The sequence below is a fragment of the Rhipicephalus microplus genome, unplaced genomic scaffold, assembly GCF_043290135.1.
Source record: "Rhipicephalus microplus isolate Deutch F79 unplaced genomic scaffold, USDA_Rmic scaffold_13, whole genome shotgun sequence".
In the NCBI taxonomy this organism is placed as follows: Eukaryota; Metazoa; Arthropoda; class Arachnida; order Ixodida; family Ixodidae; genus Rhipicephalus; species Rhipicephalus microplus.
Window position 1 is genome coordinate 8,734,631 of NW_027464586.1, and position 13,131 is coordinate 8,747,761.

A 13,131-nucleotide genomic window follows, 5' to 3' on the forward strand; every position below is an offset into this window, starting at 1 on the left:
GCGTCCATCTAGAGAACACTCAAAGTACCGCCATCTCGCATACCCTATGGCACATAGCCACTTTACACATCCGTCTACCTGTCCGTCTGTCTCCCAGTCTGTCTGTCTGTCCGTCCATGTGTCCGTCCGTGCGTCCTTCTAGAGAACACTCAAAGTACCGCCATCTCGCATACCCTGTGGCACATACCCGCTTTACGCGTCCGTCTACCTGTCCGTCTGTCTGCCAGCCTGTCTGTCTGTTCGTCCATGCGTCCATCCGTGCGTCCATCTAGAGAACACTCTGAGTACCACCATCACGCGCGTCGTATACCCTGTGGCACATGGCCACTTTACACGTCTGTCTACCTGTCCGTCTGCCTGCCAGCCTGTCTGGCTCTCCGTCCATGCATCCGTCCGTGCGTCCATCTAGAGAACGCTCAAAGTACCGCCATCTCGAATACCCTGTGGCACATAGCCGCTTTACACGTCCGTCGACCTGTCCGTCTGTCTGCCAGTCTGTCTGTCTCTCCGTCCAAGCGTCCGTTCGTGCGTCAATCTAGAGAACACTAAAAATACCTCATCTCGAATACCCTGTGGCACATAGCCACTTTACACGTCTGTCTTCCTGTCCGTCTGTCTGCCAGTCTGTCTGTCTGTCCGTCCGTGCGTCCGTCCGTGCGCCCATCTAGAGAACACTCAAAGTACCGTCATCTCGCATACCCTGTGGCACATAGCCACTTTACACATCCGTCTATCTGTCCATCTGTTTGCCAGTCTGTCTGTCCGTCCGTGCGTCCGTCCATGCGTCCATCTAGAAAACACGCAAAGTACCGCCATCTCGCATACGATGTGGCACGTAGCCACTTTACATGACCGTCTACTTGTCCGTCTGTCTCCCAGTCTGTCTGACTGTCCGTCCATGTGTCCGTCCGTGCGTCCATCTAGAGAACACGCAAAGTACCGCCATCTCGCATACCCTGTGGCACATAGCCACTTTACACGTCCGTCTACCTGTCCGTCTGTCTGCCAGTCAGTCTGTCTGTCCGTCCGGGCATCCGTCCGTGCGTCCTTCTAGAGAACACGCAAAGTACCGCCATCTCGCATACCCTGTGGCACAAAGCCACTTTACCCGTCCGTCTACCCTTTCGTCTCTCTGCCAGTCTGTCTGTCTGTTCGTCCATGCGTCCATCCGTGCGTCCATCTAAAGAACACTCAAAGTACCGCCATCTCGCATACCCTGTGGCACATAGCTGCTTTACATGTCCGTCTACCTGTCCGTCTGTCTGCAAGTCTGTCGGTCTCTCCGTCTATGCGTCCGTTCGTGCGTCAATCTAGAGAACACTCTGAATACCGCCATCTCGCTCGTCGTATACCCTGTGGTACATACCCGCTTTACTCGTTCGTCTACCTGTCCGTCTGTCTGCCAGTCTGTCTGTCTGTTCCTCCATGCGTCCGTCCGTGCGTCCATCTAGAGAACACTCTGAGTACTGCCATCTCGAGCGTCATATACCTGTGGTACATACCATCTTTACGCGTCCGTCTACCTCTCCGTTTAATGGCATGATTTGGCCGCAAAAGAGACACACACAAGAAAAGGAACACTCAAACGACAAGCACCTCAAACGACAAGCACCTTTTCTTGTGTGTGTCTCTTTTGCGGCCAAATCATGCCATTAAGTAAATACCAACTAGGCCAACAATCAGTATTATTACCTCTCCGTTTGTCTGCCAGTCTGTCTGTCTATTCGTCCATGCGTCCATCCGTGCGTCCTTCTAGAGAACACTCAAAGTACCACCCTCTCGCATACTCTGCGGCACATAGCCGCTTTACTCGTCCTTCTACCTGTCCGTCCGTCTGCCACTCTGTCTGTCTGTCCGTCCGTGCGTCCATATACAGAACACACAAAGTACCGCCATCTCGCATACCCACTGGCACATAGCCACTTTACACGTCCGTCTACCTGTCCGTCTGTCTGCCAGTCTGTCTGTCTGTCCGTCCGTGCGTCCGTCCGTGCGCCCATCTAGAGAACACTCAAAGTACCGCCATCTCGCATACCCTGTGGCACATAGCCACTTTACACATCCGTCTACCTGTCCATCTGTTTGCCAGTCTGTCTGTCCGTCCGTGCGTCCGTCCATGCGTCCATCTAAAAAACACGCAAAGTACCGCCATCTCGCATACGATGTGGCACGTAGCCACTTTACATGACCGTCTACCTGTCCGCCTGTCTCCCAGTCTGTCTGACTGTCCGTCCGTGCATCCGTCCGTGCATCCATCTAGAGAACACTCAAAGTACCGCCATCTCGCATACCCTGTGGCACATAGCCACTTCCCACGTCCGTCTACCTGTCCGTCTGTCTGCCAGTGTGCCTGTCTGTCCGTCCGTGCGTCCGTCTGTGCGTCTATCTAGAGAACACTCAAAGTAGCGCCATCTCGCATACCCTGTGGCACATAGCCACTTTACACATCCGTCTACCTGTCCATCTGTTTGCCAGTCTGTCTGTCCGTCCGTGCGTCCGTCCATGCGTCCCTCTAGAGAACACGCAAAGTACCGCCATCTCGCATACGATGTGGCACGTAGCCACTTTACATGACCGTCTACCTGTCCGTCTGTCTCCCAGTCTGTCTGACTGTCTGTGTCCATGTGTCCGTCCGTGCGTCCATCTAGAGAACGCGCAAAGTACCGCCATCTCGCATACCCTGTGGCACATAGCCACTTTACACGTCAGTCTACCTGTCCGTCTGTCTGCCAGTCTGTCTGTCCGTCCGTGCGTCCATCTAGAGAACACTCAAAGTAGCGCCATCTCGCATACCCTGTGGCACATAGCCACTTTACACATCCGTCTACCTGTCCATCTGTTTGCCAGTCTGTCTGTCCGTCCGTGCGTCCGTCCATGCGTCCCTCTAGAGAACACGCAAAGTACCGCCATCTCGCATACGATGTGGCACGTAGCCACTTTACATGACCGTCTACCTGTCCGTCTGTCTCCCAGTCTGTCCGACTGTCCGTCCATGTGTCCGTCCGTGCGTCCATCTAGAGAACACGCAAAGTACCGCCATCTCGCATACCCTGTGGCACATAGCCACTTTACACGTCCGTCTACCTGTCCGTCTGTCTGCCAGTCTGTCTGTCTGTCCGTCCGGGCATCCGTCCGTGCGTCCTTCTAGAGAACACGCAAGGTACGGCCATCTCGCATACCCTGTGGCACATAGCCACTTTACACGTCTGTCTACCTGTGCGTCTATCTGCCAGTCTGTCTGGCTGTTCGTCCATGCATACGTCCGTGCGTCCATCTGCAGAACACTCAATGTACCGCCGTCTCGCATACCCTGTGGCACATAGGCGCTTTACATGTCCATCTACCTGTCCGTCTGTCTGCCAGTACGTCTGTCTGTCCGTCCATGCATCTTTCGTGCGTCAATCTAGAGAACACTCTAAGTACCACCATCTCGCGCGCCGTATACCCTGTGGCACATACCCGCTTTACGCGTCCGTCTACCTGTCCGTCTGTCTGCCAGCTTGTCTGTCTGTTCGTCCATGCGTCCGTCCGTGCGTCCATCTAGAGAACACTCAAAGTACCGCCATCTCGCATACCCTGTGGCACATAGCCACTTTACACATCCGTCTACCTGTCCATCTGTTTGCCAGTCTCTCTGTCCGTCCGTGCGTCCGTCCATGCGTCCATCTAGAGAACACGCAAAGTACCGCCATCTCGCATACCATTTGGCACATAGCCACTTTACATGTCCGTCTACCTGTCCGTCTGTCTCCCAGTCTGTCTGACTGTCTGTGTCCATGTGTCCGTCCGTGCGTCCATCTAGAGAACGCGCAAAGTACCGCCATCTCGCATACCCTGTGGCACATAGCCACTTTACACGCCAGTCTACCTGTTAGTCTGTCTGCCAGTCTGTCTGTCTGTCCATCCGTGCGTCCGTCCGTGCGTCCATCTAGAGAACACTCAAAGTACCGCCATCTCGCATACCCTGTGGCACATTGCCGGTTAACACGTCCGTCTACCTGTCCGTCTGTCTGCCAGTCTGTCTGTCTGTTCCTCCATGCGTCCGTTCGTGCGTAAATTTAGAGAACACTCCGAGTACCGCCATCTCGCGCTCGTATACCCTGCGTCACATACCCGCTTTACGCGTCCGTCTACCTGTCCGTCTGTCTGCCAACCTGTCTGTCTGTTCGTTCATGTGTCCGACCGTGCGTCCATCTAGAGAACACTCTGAGTACCACCATCTCGCATACCCTGTGGCACATAGGCACTTTACACGTCTGTCTACCTGTGCGTCTATCTGCCAGTCTGTCTGTCTGTTCGTCCATGCCTACGTTCGTGCGTCCATCTGCAGAACACTCAAAGTACCGCCATCTCGCATACCATGTGGCACATAGCCACTTTACATGTCCGTCTACCTGTCCGTCTGTCTCCCAGTCTGTCTGACTGTCCGTCCATGTGTCCGTCCGTGCGTCCATCTAGAGAACGCGCAAAGTACCGCCATCTCGCATACCCTGTGGCACATAGCCACTTTACACGCCAGTCTACCTGTCCGTCTGTCTGCCAACCTGTCTGTCTGTTCGTTCATGTGTCCGTCCGTGCGTCCATCTAGAGAACACTCTGAGTACCACCATCTCGCGCGTCGTGTACCCTGTGGCACATACCCGCTTTACGCGTCCGTCTACCTGTTCGTCTGTCTGCCAGCAAGTCTGTCTGTTCGTCCATGCGTCCGTTCGTGCGTAATTTAGAGAACACTCCGAGTACCGCCATCTCGCGCTCGTATACCCTGCGTCACATACCCGCTTTACACGTCCGTCTACCTGTCCGTCTGTCTGCCAACCTGTCTGTCTGTTGATTCATGCGTCCGTCCGTGCTTCCATCTAGAGAACACTCTAAGTACCACCATCTCGCGCGTCGTATACCCTGTGGCACATAACCACTTTACACGTCCGTCCACCTGCCCGTCTGTCTGCCACTCTGTCTGTCTGTCCGTCCGTGCGTCTGTCCGTGCTTCCATCTAGAGAACACTCAAAGTACCGCCATCTCGCATACCCTGTGGCACATAGCCACTTCCCACGTCCGTCTACCTGTCCGTCTGTCTGCAAATGTGCCTGTCTGTCCGTCCGTGCGTCCGTCTGTGCGTCTATCTAGAGAACACTCAAAGTACTGACATCTCGCATACCCTGTGGCACAAAGCCACTTTACACGTCCGTCTAGCTGTCCGTCTTTCTGCCAGTCTGTCTGTCTGTCCGTCCATGCATCTATTCGTGCATCAATGTAGAGAACACTCATAGTACCACCATCTCGCGCGTCGTATACCCTGTGGCACATACCCGCTTTACGCGTCCGTCTACCTGTCCGTCTGTCTGCCAGTCTGTCTATCTGTCTGTCCGTGCGTCCGTCCATGCGTCCATCTAGACAACACTCAAAGTATCGCTATCTCGCATACCCTGTGGCACATAGCCGCTTTACGCGTCCATCTACCTTTCCGTCTGTCTGCCAGTCTGTCTGTTCCTCCATGCGTCTGTTCGTGCGTAAATTTAGAGAACACTCCGAGTACCGCCATCTCGCGCTCGTATACCCTGCGTCACATATCCGCTTTACGCGTCCGTCTACCTGTCCGTCTGTCTGCCAACCTGTCTGTCGGTTCGTTCATGCGTCCGTCTGTGCGTCCATCTAGAGAACACTCTGAGTACCACCATCTCGCGCGTCGTATACCCTGTGGCACATAACCACTTTAAACGTCCGTCCACCTGTCCGTCTGTCTGCCACTCTGTCTGTCTGTCCGTCCGTGCGTCTGTCCGTGCTTCCATCTAGAGAACACTCAAAGTACCGCCATTGCGCATACCCTGTGGCACATAGGCACTTTACACGTCCGTCTACCTGTCCGTTTGTCTGCCAGTCTGTCTGTCTGTCCGTCCGTGCGTTCGTCCGTGCGTCAATCTAGAGAACACTCAATGTACCGCCATCTCGAATACCCTGTGGCACATAGCCGCTTTACACATCCGTCTACCTGTCCGTCTGTCTGCCAGTCTGTCTGTCTCTCCGTCCATGCGTCCGTTCGTGCGTCAATCTAGAGAACACTAAAAATACCTCATCTCGAATACCCTGTGGCACGTAGCCACTTTACATGACCGTCTACCTGTCCGTCTGTCTCCCAGTCTGTCTGACTGTCCGTCCATGTGTCCGTCCGTGCGTCCTTCTAGAGAACACGCAAAGTACCGCCATCTCGCATACCCTGTGGCACATAGCCACTTTACACGTCAGTCTACCTGTCAGTCTGTCTGCCAGTCTGTGTGTCTGTCCATCCGTGCGTCCGTCCGTGCGTCCATCTAGAGAACACTCAAAGTACCGCCATCTCGCATACCCTATGGCACATAGCCACTTTACACATCCGTCTACCTGTCCGTCTGTCTCCCAGTCTGTCTGTCTGTCCATCCATGTGTCCGTCCGTGCGTCCTTCTAGAGAACACTCAAAGTACCGCCATCTCGCATACCCTGTGGCACATACCCGCTTTACGCGTCCGTCTACCTGTCCGTCTGTCTGCCAGCCTGTCTGTCTGTTCGTCCATGCGTCCATCCGTGCGTCCATCTAGAGAACACTCTGAGTACCACCATCACGCGCGTCGTATACCCTGTGGCACATAGCCACTTTACACGTCTGTCTACCTGTCCGTCTGCCTGCCAGCCTGTCTGGCTCTCCGTCCATGCATCCGTCCGTGCGTCCATCTAGAGAACGCTCAAAGTACCGCCATCTCGAATACCCTGTGGCACATAGCCGCTTTACACGTCCGTCGACCTGTCCGTCTGTCTGCCAGTCTGTCTGTCTCTCCGTCCATGCGTCCGTTCGTGCGTCAATCTAGAGAACACTAAAAATACCTCATCTCGAATACCCTGTGGCACATAGCCACTTTACACGTCTCTCTTCCTGTCCGTCTGTCTGCCAGTCTGTCTGTCTGTCCGTCCGTGCGTCCGTCCGTGCGCCCATCTAGAGAACACTCAAAGTACCGTCATCTCGCATACCCTGTGGCACATAGCCACTTTACACATCCGTCTATCTGTCCATCTGTTTGCCAGTCTGTCTGTCCGTCCGTGCGTCCGTCCATGCGTCCATCTAGAAAACACGCAAAGTACCGCCATCTCGCATACGATGTGGCACGTAGCCACTTTACATGACCGTCTACTTGTCCGTCTGTCTCCCAGTCTGTCTGACTGTCCGTCCATGTGTCCGTCCGTGCGTCCATCTAGAGAACACGCAAAGTACCGCCATCTCGCATACCCTGTGGCACATAGCCACTTTACACGTCCGTCTACCTGTCCGTCTGTCTGCCAGTCAGTCTGTCTGTCCGTCCGGGCATCCGTCCGTGCGTCCTTCTAGAGAACACGCAAGGTACGGCCATCTCGCATACCCTGTGGCACATAGCCACTTTACACGTCTGTCTACCTGTGCATCTATCTGCCAGTCTGTCTGACTGTCCGTCCATGTGTCCGTCCGTGCGTCCATCTAGAGAACGCGCAAAGTACCGCCATCTCGCATACCCTGTGGCACATAGCCACATTACACGCCAGTCTACCTGTTAGTCTGTCTGCCAGTCTGTCTCTCTGTCCATCCATGCATACGTCCGTGCGTCCATCTGCAGAACACTCAATGTACCGCCATCTCGCATACCCTGTGGCACATAGGCGCTTTACATGTCCATCTACCTGTCCGTCTGTCTGCCAGTACGTCTGTCTGTCCGTCCATGCATCTTTCGTGCGTCAATCTAGAGAACACACTAAGTACCACCATCTCGCGCGCCGTATGTGCCACATACCCTGTGGCACATACCCGCTTTACGCGTCCGTCTACCTGTCCGTCTGTCTGCCAGCCTGTCTGTCTGTTCGTCCATGCGTCCGTCCGTGCGTCCATCTAGAGAACACTCAAAGTACCGCCATCTCGCATACCCTGTGGCACATAGCCACTTTACACATCCGTCTACCTGTCCATCTGTTTGCCAGTCTGTCTGTCCGTCCGTGCGTCCGTCCATGCGTCCATCTAGAGAACACGCAAAGTACCGCCATCTCGCATACCATGTGGCACATAGCCACTTTACATGTCCGTCTACCTGTCCGTCTGTCTCCCAGTCTGTCTGACTGTCCGTCCATGTGTCCGTCCGTGCGTCCATCTAGAGAACGCGCAAAGTACCGCCATCTCGCATACCCTGTGGCACATAGCCACATTACACGCCAGTCTACCTGTTAGTCTGTCTGCCAGTCTGTCTCTCTGTCCATCCGTGCGTCCGTCCGTGCGTCCATCTAGAGAACACTCAAAGTACCGCCATCTCGCATACCCTGTGCACATTGCCGGTTAACACGTCCGTCTACCTGTCCGTCTGTCTGCCAGTCTGTCTGTCTGTTCCTCCATGCGTCCGTTCGTGCGTAAATTTAGAGAACACTCCGAGTACCGCCATCTCGCGCTCGTATACCCTGCGTCACATACCCGCTTTACGCGTCCGTCTACCTGTCCGTCTCTCTGCCAACCTGTCTGTCTGTTCGTTCATGCGTCCGTCCGTGCGTCCATCTAGAGAACACTCTAAGTACCACCATCTCGCGCGTCGTATACCCTGTGGCACATAACCACTTTACACGTCCGTCCACCTGCCCGTCTGTCTGCCACTCTGTCTGTCTGTCCGTCCGTGCGTCTGTCCGTGCTTCCATCTAGAGAACACTCAAAGTACCGCCATCTCGCCTACCCTGTGGCACATAGCCACTTCCCACGTCCGTCTACCTGTCCGTCTGTCTGCAAGTGTGCCTGTCTGTCCGTCCGTGCGTCCGTCTGTGCGTCTATCTAGAGAACACTCAAAGTACTGACATCTCGCATACCCTGTGGCACAAAGCCACTTTACACGTCCGTCTACCTGTCCGTCTTTCTGCCAGTCTATCTGTCTGTCCGTCCATGCATCTATTCGTGCGTCAATGTAGAGAACACTCATAGTACCACCATCTCGCGCGTCGTATACCCTGTGGCACATACCCGCTTTACGCGTCCGTCTACCTGTCCGTCTGTCTGCCAGTCTGTCTATCTGTCTGTCCGTGCGTCCGTCCATGCGTCCATCTAGACAACACTCAAAGTATCGCTATCTCGCATACCCTGTGGCACATAGCCGCTTTACGCATCCATCTACCTTTCCGTCTGTCTGCCAGTCTGTCTGTTCCTCCATGCGTCTGTTCGTGCGTAAATTTAGAGAACACTCCGAGTACCGCCATCTCGCGCTCGTATACCCTGCGTCACATACCCGCTTTACGCGTCCGTCTACCTGTCTGTCTGTCTGCCACTCTTTCTGTCTGTCCGTCCGTGCGTCCGTCCGTGCTTCCATCTAGAGAACACTCAAAGCACCGCGTTCTCGCATACCCTGGGGCACTTAGGCACTTTACACGTCCGTCAACCTGTCCGTCTGTCTTCCAGTCTGTCTGTCCGTCCATGCGTCCGTCCGTGCGTCAATCTAGAGAACACTCAAAGTACCGCCATCTCGAATGCCCTGTGGCACATAGCCGCTTTACACGTCCGTCTACCTGTCCGTCTGTCTGCCAGTCTGTCTGTCTGTCCGTCCATGCGCCTGTCCATGCTTCCATCTAGAGAACACTCAAAGTACCGCCATCTCGCATACTCTGTGGCACATAGGCACTTTACACGTCCGTCTACCTGTCCGTCTGTCTGCCAGTCCTTCTGTCTGTCCGTCCGTGCGTCCGTCCGTACGTCAATCTAGAGAACACTCAAAGTACCGCCATCCCGGATACCCTGTGGCACATAGCCACTTTACATGTCCGTCTACCTGTCCGTCTGTCTCCCAGTCTGTCTGACTGTCCGTCCATGTGTCCGTCCGTGTGTCCGTATGAGAACGCGCAAAGTACCGCCATCTCGCATACCCTGTGGCACATAGCCACTTTACACGCCAGTCTACCTGTTAATCTGTCTGCCAGTCTGTCTGTCTGTCCATCCGTGCGTCCGTCCGTGCGTTCATCCAGAGAACACTTAATGTACCGCCATCTCGCAAACCCTATGGCACATAGCCACTTTACACATCCGTCTACCTGTCCGTCTGTCTCCCAGTCTGTGTGTCTGTCTGTCCATGTGTCCGTCCGTGCGTCCATCTAGAGAACACTCAAAGTACCGCCATCTCGCATACCCTGTGGCACATTGCCGGTTTACGCGTCCGTCTACCTGTCCGTCTGTCTGCCAGTCTGTCTGTCTGTCCGTCCACGCACCTGTTCGTGCGTCAATCTAGAGAACATTCTGAGTACCACCAACTCGCGCGTCGTATACCCTGTGTCACATACCCGCTTTACGCGTCCGTCTACCTGCCCGTCTGTCTGCCAGCCTGTCTGTCTGTTCGTCCATGCGTCCGTCCGTGCGTCCATCTAGAGAACACTCAAAGTACCGCCATCTCGCATATTCTGTGGCATATAGCCGCTTTACACGTCCGTCTAACCTTCCGTCTGTCTGCCAGTCTGTCTGTCTGTTCCTCCATGCGTCCGTTCGTGCGTAAATTTAGAGAACACTCCGAGTACCGCCATCTCGCGCTCGTATACCCTGCGTCACATACCCGCTTTACGCATCCGTCTACCTGTCCGTCTGTCTGCCAACCTGTCTGTCTGTTCATTCATTAGTCCGTCCGTGCGTGCATCTAGAGAACACTCAAAGTACCGCCATCTCGCATACCCTGTGGCACATAGGCACTTTACACGTCCGTCTACCTGTCCGTCTGTCTGTCTGTCCGTCCGTGCGTTCGTCCGAGCGTCAATCTAGAGAACACTCAATGTACCGCCATCTCGAATACCCTGTGGCACATAGCCACTTTACATGACCGTCTACCTGTCCGTCTGTGCGTCCGTCCATGCGTCCATCTAGAGAAAACGCAAAGTACCGCCATCTCGCATACCATGTGGCACATAGCCACTTTACATGACCGTCTACCTGTCCGTCTGTCTCCCAGTCTGTCTGACTGTCCGCCCATGTGTCCGTCCGGGCGTTCACCTAGAGAACACGCAAAGTACCGCCATCTCGCATACCCTGTGGCACATAGCCACTCTACACGTCAGTCTACCTGTCAGTCTGTCTGCCAGTCTGTGTGTCTGTCCATCCGTGCGTCCGTCCGTGCGTCCATCTAGCGAACACTCAAAGTACCGCCATCTCGCATACCCTATGGCACATAGCCACTTTACACATCCGTCTACCTGTCCGTCTGTCTCCCAGTCTGTCTGTCTGTCCGTCCATGTGTCCGTCCGTGCGTCCTTCTAGAAAACACTCAAAGTACCGCCATCTCGCATACCCTGTGGCACATAGCCACTTTACACGTCCGTCTACCTGTCCGTCTGTCTGCCAGTCTGTCTGTGTTTGTCCATGCGTTTGTCCGTGCGTCAATCTAGAGAACACTCTGAGTACCACCATCTCGCATGTCGTATACTCTGTGGCACATAGCCACTTTACACATCTGTCTACCTGTCCGGCTGTCTGCCAGCTTGTCTGTCTATCCGTCCGTGCGTCCGTCTGTGCGTCCATCTAGAGAACACTCAAAGTTTCGCCATCTCGCATACCCTGTGGCACATAGCCACTTTACACGTCCGTCTACCTGTCCGTCTGTCTGCCAGTCTGTCTGTCTGTCCGTCCGGGCATCCGTCCGTGCGCCCTTCTAGAGAACACACGAAGTACCGCCATCTCGCATACCCTGTGGCACATAGCCTCTTTACACGTCTGTCTACCTGTGCGTCTATCTGCCAGTCTGTCTGTCTGTTCGTCCATGCATACGTCCGTGCGTCCATCTGCAGAACACTCAAAGTACCGCCATCTCGCATACCCTGTGGCACATAGCCGCTTTACATGTCCATCTACCTGTCCGTCTGTCTGCCAGTCTGTCTGTCTGTCCGTCCATGCATCTCTCGCGCGTCAATCTAGAGAACGCTCCGAGTACCACCATCTCGCGCGTCGTATACCCTGTGGCACATACCCGCTTTACGCGTCCGTCTACCTGTTCGTCTGTCTGCCAGCCTGTCTGTCTGTTCCTCCATGCGTCCGTTCGTGCGTAAATTTAGAGAACACTCCGAGTACCGCCATCTCGCGCTCGTATACGCTGCGTCACATACCCGCTTTACGCGTCCGTCTACCTGTCCGTCTGTCTGCCAACCTGTCTGTCGGTTCGTTCATGCGTCCATCTGTGCGTCCATCTAGAGAACACTCTGAGTACCACCATCTCGCGCGTCGTATACCCTGTGGCACATAACCACTTTACACGTCCGTCCACCTGTCCGTGTGTCTGCCACTCTATCTGTCTGTCCGTCCGTGCGTCTGTCCGTGCTTCCATCTAGAGAACACTCAAAGTACCGCCATCTCGCATACCCTGTGGCACATAGGCACTTTACACGTCCGTCTACCTGTCCGTCTGTCTGCCAGTCTGTCTGTCTGTCCGTCCGTGCGTTCGTCCGTGCGTCAATCCAGAGAACACTCAATGTACCGCCATCTCGAATACCCTGTGGCACATAGCCGCTTTACACGTCCGTCTACCTGTCCGTCTGTCTGCCAGTCTGTCTGTCTCTCCGTCCATGCGTCCGTTCGTGCGTCGATCTAGAGAACACTAAAAATACCGCCATCTCGAATACCCTGTGGCACATAGCCACTTTACACTTCTGTCTACCTGTCCGTCTGTCTGCCAGTCTGTCTGTCTGTCCGTCCGTGCGTCCGTCCGTGCGTCCATTTTGAGAGCACTCATAGTACCACCATCTCGCGCGTCGTATACCCCGTGGCACATACCCGCTTTACGCGTCCGTCTACCTGTCCGTCTGTCTGCCAGTCTGTCTATCTGTCCGTCCATGCGTCCGTCCATGCGTCCATCTAGACAACACTCAAAGTATCGCCATCTCGCATACCTTGTGGCACTTCCGTCTGTCTGCCAGTCTGTCTGTCTGTTCCTCCATGCGTCCGTTCGTGCGTAAATTTAGAGAACACTCCGAGTACCGCCATCTCGCGCTCGTATACGCTGCGTCACATACCCGCTTTACGCGTCCGTCTACCTGTCCGTCTGTCTGCCAACCTGTCTGTCGGTTCGTTCATGCGTCCATCTTTGCGTCCATCTAGAGAACACTCTGAGTACCACCATCTCGCGCGTCGTATACCCTGTGGCA